This window comes from Mustela nivalis (assembly GCF_964662115.1).
Source record: "Mustela nivalis genome assembly, chromosome: 2".
NCBI classification, from domain to species: domain Eukaryota; kingdom Metazoa; phylum Chordata; class Mammalia; order Carnivora; family Mustelidae; genus Mustela; species Mustela nivalis.
Genome location: NC_139021.1, coordinates 10,823,611 through 10,836,873, shown reverse-complemented (window position 1 = coordinate 10,836,873; position 13,263 = coordinate 10,823,611). Strand labels below are relative to the sequence as shown.

The 13,263-nt window shown below is 45.7% G+C and overlaps 1 pseudogene across 1 annotated transcript; it reads left to right on the top strand.

Annotated features, from left to right (window-relative positions):
• The first annotated feature begins 565 nt into the window (after window positions 1–565).
• Window positions 566–1,009, top strand: LOC309859497 (ubiquitin-conjugating enzyme E2 L3 pseudogene; annotated as a pseudogene). Its single transcript has one exon. The product of its transcript is annotated as a ubiquitin-conjugating enzyme E2 L3 pseudogene (transcript).
• Window positions 1,010–13,263: the final 12,254 nt, after the last annotated feature.

The window sequence follows — 13,263 nt, the reverse complement described above, 5'->3', positions numbered from 1 at the left end:
TTTAGTGGCTTAAACATAGACCAAAACCGTTTGGCCCTTAACTCTGTAGATTGGCAATTTGGCTAAAATCGGCCAGGCTCTTTCCCTCTGATCTTAGCTGGGCTCCCTCACGTACTTGTGGTCATCTCCCAGGTCAGCCAGAATAACTGATCTCTGTTTTGTGTAGTTGTACCTTGTCTGGCCGGTTAGTCTAGGTCTGTTGACTTAGCATCGAGGCTCTGGGATGAGCAAGAGAGGAAGCTTGCAAGACTTTCTCCAACCAAGGCTCAGAACTCACACACCCTCTTTTCCGCTGCAGCCTACTAGTCAAAGCATCTTTAAGTATAATCAATAGGGGGCTCCTGGGTGGGTCAGTCAGGGAAGCGTCTGCCTTCGGCTCAGGTTATGATCTTGGGGTCCTGGGATTGAGCCCCACAGCAGGCTCCCTGCTCAGCACGGAGTCCACTTCTCCCTCTCCCTCTGCCCCTCCCCACCATTTGTGCTCTCTCTCTCTCTTTCAAATAATTAAATAACATATAAAATACATCTATATAATCAATGGGAAAACAGCAGCACCAGATCCAAGATGGTGGCCGGCAGGGGGCTGATGAAGGAGCTTGAAGAAATCTGCAAATGTGGAATGAAAAACTTCCGGTTGATGAGGGTAATTTAGTGACTTGGCAAGGGCTTGGTCCTAACAACCCTCCGTATGAGGTTGGAATGGAAATCAACTTTCCAGCAGAGTACCCATTCAAACCACGAAAGATCTCATTGAAAGCGAAGATCTATCACCAGAACATGGATAAAAAGGGGCAGGTCTGTCCCGTGGTAATTAGTGCTGAGAACTGGAATCCAGCAACCCGAGCTGACCGAATAATCCAGTCCCTCATAGCCCTCCACAAATGACCCCCAGCCCGAGCACCCACTTCAGGCTGACCTAGCTGAAGAAAACTCCAAGGACCATAAAAAGTTCTGTAAGAACACTGAAGAGTTTACAAAGAAATACAGGGAGAAGCAAACTGTGGACTAAATTCTGCTACCACGGATTCCAGCAAGTGTGAGCGGGACTGTGACTCAGACACAGTGCAGAGCAGGACTCTGAAAAACACATGTGCTGTGGCCTGCCTGGGGCAGTTACTAGCTTTCTATAGTTTTCTTAATCAAAAGTGGTCTAGGGGGCACCTGGGTGGCTCAGGGAGTTAAGCCTCTGCCTTAGGCTTAGGTCATGACCTCAGTGTCCTGGGATCGAGCCCCACATCAGGCTCTCTGCTCAGCAGGGAGCCTGCTTCCCCCCCTCTCTCTGCCTGCCTCTCTGACTACTTGTGATCTCTCTGTCAAATAAATAAATAAAACCTTAAAAAAAAAAAGTGGTCTAGGGAACCTGTAAAAAAAGGATTAAGAATTTAAGTTCTTTAAAAAAAAAGTCATAGGATAGGGAATCTTAGAAGTGGAGGGGGTTTTCAGCACAGCCTAGTCTAGGTAACAAACAGTAACAAACAGTAGCTATGTACGCAGTAGGTATATTTGCAAGAATGGAAGAATGTCGGCATCATACAGGCCCAGCTTCAGCATTTCTATTCCATGGAGTGCTGTACCATGGTCTGGAACCAGCTTCTCTACCTTGGGTTCTTCTTGACTCCCTGTCCTTGCCCCTTCCACAGAGAGGCCAACGAGGCTTCTCTAAAATGCAAACCAAAAACACAGAAACAGAAACAAAAACACACAAGTAAAGGGGGCACTTGGATGGCTCAGTCTGTTAAGCTCCTGACTCTTGGTTTCGGCTCAGAGCATGATCTCTGGGTTATGAGATCGAGCCTCACATCAGGCTCCACACCGAGAGTAGAGCCTACTTATGATTCTCTCTCTCCTTCTGTGTACCCCACCTGTGCCCTGGTCTCGGGCATACTCTCTCTCTTTAAAAAAAAAAAGTAGGGACGCCTGAGTGGCTCAGTGGGTTAAGCCTCTGCCTTCAGATCAGGTCATGATCTCAGGGTCCTGGGATCAAGTCCCGCATCAGGCTCTCTGCTCGGAAGCAGGGAGCCTGCTTTCCCCTCTGTCTCTCTGCCTGCCTCTCTGCCTACTTGTCATCCCTCTCTCTCTCTCTGTCAAAAAAAAAAAAAAATCTTAAAAAAAAAAAAAAAAAGTAAAAACCTAACCTTATAAGCTTTGATGCTTCCTCAATGTTTGTCACACCTATCGGTACATCAAAACCACCCAAAGGGGCTTTTTAAAATACAAACTCCTGCCCTCCACCCAAAGTCACCAAATGAGAATTTCTGGGCTTGGGACCTGGGATCAATAGTATTCAAAAGCTGTCCCAAGGAGTTAGCTGCGAGTGATCTAGTTTTTTGTGAGCTGCTGTCTACAAGGTAGTCCAGATGCAAGATTTAAAAAAAAAAAAAAAAAAGGTTCTCTAGCATCATTGATCTCATCAGCTCAGACATGGCCTTTTTAAGAAATAATCTCTGCTCGCCCTTTGTACCACCCCCAAAACTCATGTCTCCTTTCACTGTGTTCCCACTGTATCCTACACAGACTTTTTATAATGTCATTATTCAAAGGGTATCATTAAAATTGGCTTACATATCTGCCACGTTCTCACTCCCCTGCCCCAGCCCTTTCTCCCACTCCCAAGGCAAATGTGTGATCGAAGTTATCATATTGACATCAGCACCTACCCGAGGGCCTGCTATAAAATTGACCCAATCCAACTGATCCGAGGGTCCGTTGATGGATGAATTGATAAACAAAACGTGGTATGTACATACGTTATTCAAGAGGGAGGAAATTGTGCCGTGTGCTCCAACACGGGTGAACCTTGAGGACATTATGCTGAGTGAAATAAGCCAGTCACCGAGAGACAAAGACTCGATGATTCCATGTATGCGAGGTACTCTGAACAGTCAGATTCGGAGAAAATGGTGGTGGCCAGGGGCTGGGGGGAGGAGGAATGGAGAGTGAGTGTTGAATGGTGACGGGTTTCAATCTTTTAAGAGGAGGAAAGTTCTAAAGATGGATGGTGGGGATGGCTCTCTGACAATGGGACTGTCCTTAATACCACTAAAATGTCAACTAAAAAATGGTGCAGTATAAGAAAATTGAAGACGGTAAGTTTTATGTCATGTGTTTTTTACCACAATCAAAATTTAAAAAAACAAACTGAACTCATTGTGGATGGTCACCAAGCATTTGTTGAAGACCTCTAGGATCAGAACATTTCCTGACAGTCTGACTTTGCCAGAGACAGACTATTATAACTTGGACTCTTAAAGATAATGGCTCTGCACATAGTCCATGGAGCCACCGATGGGTGACCGCCAGCTGAGCTTAGGCCAATCCGGCTCTCTCTCCGTCTATCTGTCTGGCTCCTGAGGCTTGGCCCCTCTCCCGTCTTCTCTGTTCGTGCCTGTGGTCTCAGCACTATTGTCTCTGGCAGATTCAGTGTGGCTCTGCCCCAGCCTCCCATAGCTAATGGACCCTGCCTCACACAAACCCAAGGACTCAGCTCCCAGCTCGGGCCAGCCTCTTTGGAAGAAGCAATCAGATAGAAAGTTCTTTCTTAAGTAGAGCCAAGACCTGTCCTTAGAACTTTCTGTGGTTCATATTCTAACTTCTGGAACATTACAGGGCAAGCTATGTCTCTTTTCCCATCCAGCAGCTCTTCCAAGACTCAGATACAGCTCTCTGATGATCTTTCCCAAATAATTCGAATCTTTAATCTCTCAGATAACAGATTTCTAGATCCTTCTCTCCATCCAGTTGCCCTTGTTTGACTTCGCAGCAATTTGTTCATGTCTTCCTAAAACAGGGCTCTTTAAATTCTCCACATGGCATCTGACCAGTACAGAGAAGAGCTGGATTATTATTTCCATGATGTAGACCCAAATTTGCTGAATCCTGAAATAAATCCAGATATCCACTACATCTTCCAACTTAACTATAAACCCAAAGTCAGTTTGTTTAACCAACATACTTCCTATGTCAGCCCGAAATGATATCGAATGGACTTCGGACTATCTGAAGTAACTGTGCGCTATACATTGAACGGACTTTGTGCTGTTTCACAGTTTAAATAGTTTTTCATAAACTGTTTTAGAGGTTAATTAATCTGCATCTGGAACTTCTCTACTTCTCACCCCACAAGCAGTCAAGTCTGGGGCGTTGCAGGCTGGTTGTCCTCACTTGCCCAGGCAGGATCTCACCTCCTTCCCCACAGAATCTGACCCAGTTGCTGGGATCCCCATGGGGATCTCATGTGAGCTCTAAACAGGCTCATTTACTCGAGGTCTCTTGTGGCCACCCCCCACCCTTACAGCTCTCCCATCAGGTGCCTGATCTGGCCAATGCTCCCCACACCAGCCACCAAAACACAGAGCCTCTGCCTGTTTTAATATGTCCCCGAGCCCCCCGCAGCCACAAACTTCAGGATACAGCTCTTTTCTATTGTGATGGGTAGCACCAGGCTTCTGCAGAAAAGTGCTCAAAGCCACATATAAGGTGAAATTTTTGAACAGGGTCTATTGAAGCCATGTCTCCTCTTCCTCCTCCTCCTCCTTCTTCTTACCTTATTTATTTGTTTGAGAGAGAGAGAGAGAAAGAGAGAACATGAGCAGTGTGGGGCAGGGGGGAGAGAAGCAGACTCCCCACTAATCAAGGAGCCTGATGCATGGCTGGATCCCAGGACCCTGGGATCATGAGCTGAGCAGAAAGCAGCCGCTTCACCAACTGAGCCTCTCAGGTCAGATGCAGTTCTGATGGTGCCTTTGTCTTACTGAGTCTTTTGCCACAAGGGATGGCTACAAGGGATGCTTTTGAGGGGTCCCTGTCCCTCACTCTTCATTGGTCACACAAGAGCCAAACACAGGATGTAAAGTGTGCATGGAAGCATCTTTAGAATTCTTTGCCATTTTGCATCTCCACCACTCAAAGTAGGCAAAACCAATATGATTGCCCAGAAAGCACAGCCCTAAAGGAGATCATCTAACCCATTCCCTCCCTCCCCCCCGACTATTCTGTCCAAATGACAAAGCTGAGGCCCAACAGGGAAAGTTATTTAAGCAGAGTGATTGTGTGAGAGTGTTAAAGCCAAGAATGAATCAGTCTCCTGAGACTCCCAGGAGATCAGATCTAAAAACATGCCTAATAAACGTGGGCACTTTCATGATATTTATCTGGAAATTTCAAAGTATTTTTTAAGTCATTAAGAAAATATGTTTTGGGTTAAAACTCAGCCATTTACCCAGTCCTTCACTCTTCCTCACTCCGAGAGAGACCCTTCCCGTCTCTTAGATACTAACTAGGTTTCAGTCAGGAAAAGATGGGTGAAATCCAGCAGCAACATTGCTAGAAACATGAAGTCTTTTTTTTAATTAAAAAACTGTAAGTCGAACAAGTTTTTAACTGAAGGCAAATGTTAAAATAATAATAATTAATAATAATAATAATTTTAAAAATGCAGGTGGATCTCATATTTTCCTGAGATCAAGAGCTGGTGTTCCTTTCCTATTGGAGCTGCTACTTTCTCTGAATGTGGTCTCTGAACCAGTCTTCTCTGTGAGCGGTGAGAGGTCTCCATGCCTCACTTTACTCATGAGTAGAATGGGCTTCGATGATGCCTCTAATGGTCTCCCACTGGAAAGTGGTACCTAGTAAGCCAGGTGACAGAATCATTTTAGCCATCCATCCCTCCCCTGGTTCCTGTACTCACTGAGGATTTATTGAGCTTCACCTAGGTCCACTCATTCAACAAGTATTTACTGAGCACCAACACCCTTTGTGGTGTGTAGAGTCTCTCAGGGAACAAAAACATAAAAGAGACAAAAATCCCCATCCTTGTGGAGCTTGCATGCTCGTGGCAAAAATGTGGATAGAAAATTAGTAAATGACATAATGTATCAGAGGTGATGAAGTCTCTGGGGCAGAAAAAACCAGCAGAACAGGGCAAGGGAGCGTCAGGAGGACTGGGATGGGTGGAGCCAAGGCTGCCATTTTTCTTTTTATTGGGGTGAAATATACATGACAAAATTTACCATTTCAACCATTTTTAAGTGTATAACTCAAGGGCATTAAGTACATCCGTTACCACCATGAATCTCCAGAACTTTCTCATCATAACAAACTAGAATTCTGTCCTCATGAAACACTAACTCACCCATCTTCCCTCCCCTCAGACTGGGCAACCACCATTTCACTTTCTGTCTCTATTAGTGTTTCCTCTAGGCACTTCATAAGAGTAGAATCGTAATAGTAATTATACTTCTGTGACTGGCTTCTTTCACTGAACATCATGTCCCCAAAATTCGTCCATATAATGGCACGGGTTGGAGTTTCATTCTTTTTGAAGGCTGAACAATATTCTGTTGTATATATAGATGACATTTTGTTTATCCATTCATCAGCCAACAGACATTTGGGTTGCTTACTTTTTGGCTATTATGAATAGTGCTGCTAAGACCATGGGTGTGCAAATAAATACCTATTTTTGAGTGTCTGCTCTCAATACTTTGGGGTCTATACGCAGAAGTAGGTTGGGATCATATGGTAATTCCATACTGGAACTTTGATGAACTGCCATACTGTTCTCCACGGCAAACGCATCATGTCACAGTCCCTCAGTGGTCACAAGGATTCCAACTGCTCCACCTCCTCACCAACACTTGCTTTCCGTTTTTTTTTTTTTTTCTTTTAAAATATACTGTAGCCAATTTAATGGGTGTGAAGTTGTATCTCATTGTGATTTTGACTTGCGTTTTTCTGATGTTCAGTGTCTTTTCATAGGCATACCGTAGATCTTCCTTGGAGAAGTGGCTATTAAGTCCTCTGCCCATAAATTGGGCTTTTTGTTGTTGAGTTTTAGAACTTTGTGCATTCTGGATATTAATCCCGTATTACGTTGTACTTTGCAAACATTTTTTTCTCCTATTCTGTGGGAGGCTGTCATTTTAAATGGGTTTCATCGAGAATGTGTCATTTGGACGAAGACCTGAAGGAAGTGCCAGTCCAAGGAGAGGAAATGGTAGAATCTGAGTATGTGTAGATTGGGGAAATGAAAAGAACTGTAAACAAGCCTCAAAGGTCATTGTTAAATGATTATAGGGTCTGCCACTGCCTTAGGGATTCAGAATCAGGCAAGTATGGGAGCTGGAGGGAGGAGCATAGTTGCAAGAATGAATTTTCTCCCCTTGCTTCATTTGTCCATAGTGGGACCTCCTGGAGAGCAACATTCCGGACTCTTGCTCATGTGACTGGTGGTGACGATCTTTGGGTGGAGCATGCCCCAGACTCTCCCTAGGTTGGACTGTCCCTGTCTAGAGGTCTAGAGAGGCAAAGAGTATTAGCAGATCCTTTTGGCCAGAAGTAGCCAAAAGCCATGTAGCCATGGCTTCAGACTGAAGCCATGACCTGTCATCAGTTTTAATGGTCGTACAGATGACATTCTGTGCTATCCGTCTCTCTGTGTCCCACATCTCTCCCCTGGTTCTATAGTCAGGAGGAGAAGAAAGGGGTTATTATTTATTGACCCCTTGAAGACCTCTGCGGCTGGTCTCAGTCATGAATGGGGAAGAGACAAATCATTTTGCCGGTCCTTCCCTGCACTGATGGCCTCTCTTTCAATGTTCCTCATCTGCTTCATCCAACAGGTGGTCAAACAAACTGGAATTCAGCTCTATTGTCTGTAGGTCACAGGGATATGGGAGACAACTCAACTCTGTCCGCTTGCCTGAGACAGGCCAGGCATTGTGCCTGGTGGTTTGCATGACCTTATTTTGATCCTCGTAATAAATACATTTCATTATCCCCAGATGAGGAAGCTGCATGCCAGAGGTAAAGCTCATTGCTCAATGCCACACATCTGCCTGATTCCAGAACATAAACCTCGTCCATCATGCCCATGGAAAGGAGTTCCCAGGGCCTGGAAATGGTGCCTTAAGAACCACAGTGGGAAAGGAGAGGGAGGCTGACTTTTCAGGGTTCCCAGCCCACCTCACCACTTCTGCCTGAGCCAAGATTTTTTCAGCTGTTTTATAGCGCTTGTTGTCTCAGCTGCAGAAAATGTATTAATTTTCCCTCATTTGAACAATTTCCATGCCCTCAAAAGAAGCTCGCCATCCAATTCTTTTATTCCTGACCAAGAGTATTAAATCAGTGGTGGATTTTACATGTGATGGCATCTTAGGGTCGGGAATAGGTTATTAGCATTACACACCAAAATTCATTTGCCAAAATATTTTTATGTTTAAACGAGCAGGCAGGACACGGACTTCTTCCCAACTTAGCCCTCACCATGTCCCAGGCTTTTCATTCTTACCTCCCTTTGTTGGAGTTCCTTGGCTTGTTGCCCAGGCCCTCAGAGCCCTGGCCTTGTGCTCTGGTCTCTCGTCCGGGCAGCACGTATAAGGGGTGGACTCACTGGCTGAGTATGACGTCATAGAGTTGAGCTCACCAGGGCATTTTGTTCATTTCCCCCATCTTGTTTGGGAGGAACATCCCGAGATGTGAGTCTTCGTGGAAGGCAGCAACTCCCTCTGCCACCCCCATCCCACTCATCCTATGGAAGCTGACCAAGATAGCGTTCTCTGCCCCAGGGCTGCTGGGGTGAGGGCAGGAGATCTGGGCTGGAATGATCAAATATCCCAGGATTTTACAGGTACAGGGAATGACACAAAGGTGCAGCGGAAGGAGACAATATTCACGCTGGTTGCAGGAGACTCAGAAGTCCATCAGTGAGTATCTACACCGTGAAGCCTTCATCTACCTGTTGGCCCAGCAGTTCCACTGGGATTGCTGTATCTAAGAAAGATTAGTGCCCATGTCCACCCCAAGGTAGGTGCAAGCGATCATGGCAGCATTATTCATCATAATCAGAAACTAGACATTACCCAAGAGCCCATAACAAGTAGAACGAACGAAATGTTTTGGTACAATCACACAAGAGAATGTTATACTGCACTGAAAACAAACTGTGAAGTATTATTCCTAGCAACCACATGGGTGTATCTCCCCGGTGTGATGAGGGAGGGAGGGAGAGATGCTGGCAGTCCCAGTGGCTGCACTCGAACTGGACAATTATGACAGGCCCTTGGCTGTGTTCTCAGATGCCTAGACTCCCTGGGTCCTGTTGTTTGAGCTGGTTCCCCAGCTGGCCTGTTGATCCTGGAGCTGCCTACTACATTTTAAGTGATGTTAGTCCTAGTCTCTTGCTTTGTTGGTGACCTAAGCCTTTTTCAAGCATGTAACCTAGGTCTGGAAAGCAGGAGCCAATAAAACAATAAAGGGGATTGCCTTTTGTCAATTGTAAAGAACCAAGATACATGGAAGGCATTATTATTAATTTTAAAAAGGCAAAGGAAATGGGTGTATGAAATGCTCAGTTGGTTTGAAACATTAAAATCACTTAAAACCATGCTTTACAAGGCTGCCTAATTGCAAAAGCTATAAACTCTCTTGGGAAAACAACATTAAAAAAAAGCGTGACATTTCAGAATGTGACACAAGTCAGGACCAACTAACTTATGATGGTTATTGTAGCAGAATTGTTATTTTGGTTTAATGGGACACTTTAAAAATACAATTAGGCCTTTAGACTCGGCAGAATAAAAGCACATAATAAAATGAAAATAGCAGGTATATTGGAAGATAATGTTACATAAGGAAATTATTTTGGTGAACTTTATCTGAATCAGGATGATTCATAATTGTATAATTAGATACTTCAATTTAAACATGAAATGCAGTAAATTACCCAAGCAGCAAACAAAGCATCTCTCTCTCTGGTATTCCTCAATGAAACACATTAATGATTAGGGCTTTTTTTGGTTTTTTTTGAGTTGTGAAAGTCGGTAGCTTGATATCTGCAAACATTTCCTGTTAGTTTGGGAAGTGAATATATAGGGTACAAGTTCTCTTTTATAGTCGATCACCTTCCATGAGGTCTGGGTCTCCTCATGTCCCAGGACTGCCTGCACACCCCAGAGTTTCCTCAGTGGCCACCTCAACAGGGCATTGTGGGAGCTTCTCACAGCGCCGCTGGGAGGGAGGGAAAGGCCTTTGTCAGTGGGTCAGACTGGCTTCCATGTCAGAATCTCAGACTGATGCTGTTTCTCTGGCATCCAAATGACTCCTCTGTTCCTCCCACTTGCCATGTCTGTTTAGCTATTCCAGTTAGGATCTATTTGGGGAAAAGTGGCTAATTCCTTCATTGAAGGAACTACTGGAGGGTAGTTGTACCAATTGCACTTAGACTGCCTCATCTGAGACTCCTAACCACCCTCATACTAGATATTGGTTATTCAGCCCCTTTTTTGCAAATAAGAAAACCACGGGGTGGGGGGGGCGCGCTAGTCACATGTCCAAGCCTAGAGGCTAATGGCAAAAGTGAGATCAAACTCAGCTTCAGGATCAACTTGATGATTTGGGGGGCTTAGTGCAAAATGAAAATATGCCACCCTTGCTTAAAAATTATTGAGAAATTTGGGGCACCTGGGTGGCTGGTTCAGCATCCGACTCTCGATTTTGGCTCAGGTCCGGATCTCAGGGTCTTAAGACCAAGCCTCGAGTTGGGTCTGCACTCAGCAGGAGGTCTGCTGAAGATTCTCTCTCTCCCTCTGCCTCTGCTTCTCTCCCACGCCCCTCCCACCTGTACACTCTCTCTCAAATAAATTAAAAAAAAAAAAAAAACCTTTTCAAAAAATTGTTAGGAAATTCAAGATGGTGACAGCAGAGTGTTAACCCAAGGGTGAAGCCTTGCCGAGAGCCAGTGTAGGTTGCACAACCGTGCAGTCTGCAGTGCTCAGGTTAGTTGGATTTCAAACTCCACATCTTTCAAGAATAGCAATGGGGTTTGAATGGAGCCCCTCTCTTCCTTGCCTGGATTCTAAGCCAACGGAGAGAACCAAAATTGTCAGGCTAATGATGGTAAATATACCAGCTTTATTTTGAGTAAAGGTGAGCCTGGGGATTGTGGCCTAGGTATGCAGCCAAAGTGGGTTGCCTGTGTCTGAACATGGAATGAGGGAGTTGTCCCCAGGGGCACTAGGAAAGGGAAACTCTCTTCTAGGAGGGAAAGAGCCCCTACCGCTCGGGTTCTGGAACAGCCAGCAGCAAAGCAGAGCTGGTTCTCCACAGACAGGTGGATCGTAAAGAGGAAGGGAGAAGCAGGGTCCGACCCACACATCCCAGTTCCTGGTCCCCAAACTCAGTAGTCAAGGATGTCACTTCTCCTCTCTTAGGAAGCAGTAACTGGGGTGACAGTAAGAGCCCATGTGTGTCCCACAAGGCTTCAGCCCTGAGTGTAGTAGGCAGCTTCTAAGATGGCTCTCGGAGATCCCAGCCACCCCTGTTTCACCCCTCACCTGGAGTGGGGGCTGGACCTAGTGCCAGGCTTCTAACAGAAGTGATGAGATGTCATTTCCATGGTTAGGCTACCAACAATTGTGACTTCTGTCACCTGATCATTGCATGAAGCCAGCTGCCATGTTCTGAGCTGTTTATGGAGAGGCCAATGTACCAAGGAACTGAAGACAGCCTCTGCCAATGGCCCTCAGCCAATGGCCAGCAGGGAGCTGAGGCCCTCATCCCAACAGCATCCAAGGACTAGAATCCTGTCAACAACCACGTGAGTGAGCTTGGAAACAGATCTGCCCCAAGTGAGACTTGAAATGGTGGGATGATTGCCTCCTTGAGAGAGACGCCGCCTCCCCCCCCTCCTTTCCCCTTCCCTCTTCCTCCCTCCCTCCCTCCCTTTCTTTCTTATGTATGGTCTTGTGTTTCACGTAGATCAGTGGTTTGCAATTTTGATTTTATTTTTTGCTCTATTTTTTAAAAGTGGGGTCCGCATTGGGCTTGAATGCAGGGCTTGATCTCATGACCTTGAGATCAAGGGTCAAATGCTTAAGCAACTGAGCCATCCAGGATCCCCATGCAATTTTTGTTTTTAAACCAAGGTGTTCTATTTGAAAATACAGTTATTCGTGGGTCCAGGTGCCTTTGAAACTCGGGTCCCCTCTGCTCTTCCTCACAGTGCCTTCTGGCCCTCAGGTGACCCTTGAGGTACCTCCATGGAGTGTGTAGACACTATAGAATCCAATTGGAAAAACAGTGACTGGGCCTCAACAGTCTCATTATTGGTCTTTCTGATTAGACTGCTGTCCCCCAACTCCATCTTCCCCTGTGTGGTATGTTCCTGAAAAAACAAATTAGCCCTGCCGTAAGTTAGGAGCTAACCCCCTTACTATTCACAGTCAAGGTGTTTCAAAATCTAATCCAAACTGAGGATCTGGCCACTCTGACCCGGAGAGAAGGGGAGGGAACCACAGTGGATGAGGACACAAACTGAGACACTTGTGAAGATATCCAGGTCCTTCCTGGAGGTCATTAGGGTGGGCCCTAATCCGATGTGACTATGTCCTTATAAGAAGAGGAGCTTAGGACAGAGACACAGAGGGAAGACCATGTGACAACACAGGGAGAAGGTGGCCATCTACAAGCCAAGGAGAGGGCCCACAGATTAAACCAACCATGCTGACACCTTGACCTCAGACTTCCAGCTTCCAAAATGGGGAGGAAAAAAATTTTGGTTGTTTAAGTCACTCAGCCTGTGGCATCTTGTTATGGGAGCGCCCGAAGACTCCTACACTGGGGTCCATCCCAAAGAAGAGTTCTGTGCTTTAAAAGAGATCATGTGTGTAGAAGGACATTCACTCATTCTGTCTGCCAAAATTCAATGAGTGCCTACTATCTATCACGTATCGGACACACAGAAACACAACACATGTTGGTGAATATTACAGTGATTAAAAAGAGACAAATTGGCAAGTGAATCTTGTCATATCTTTTTTTCCCCCCCAAAATGGCAATTGCACCATCTCATCCCTGGCCTGATTCATGAGGGAGCAGGGGAATGATACAGTTTCCTGCATGATTGTAGGTCTCTCTTCCCTCCCTTACCTCATAGCCTTTCTTCTCACTCAAGAGGCCATAAATCTCACTCAGCATGAGGTCATCTGGCTGGAGTGAAGTCCCCGAAGATCTTATTGAAAATCTGATGCTAAATAATCGATGACACAATTGCCAGCAAGGGCTCCGTGATACAAGATCTCGTTCCTTCCAGCTTTCCAGCGTGAGTCACACACTGGATTTCTTGACCCTGAGCTTGAGGCCAGGGCCAGGCAGGGAGCTCCAAGGCATTGTAGAAGGGGCCCTTCATGGCAACAGTAGCCCAGGGCTGGAAGTTTCTCTGAGAATCGATTCTCCACTTGGGCCATCTCACTCTATGCGAGCCGCATT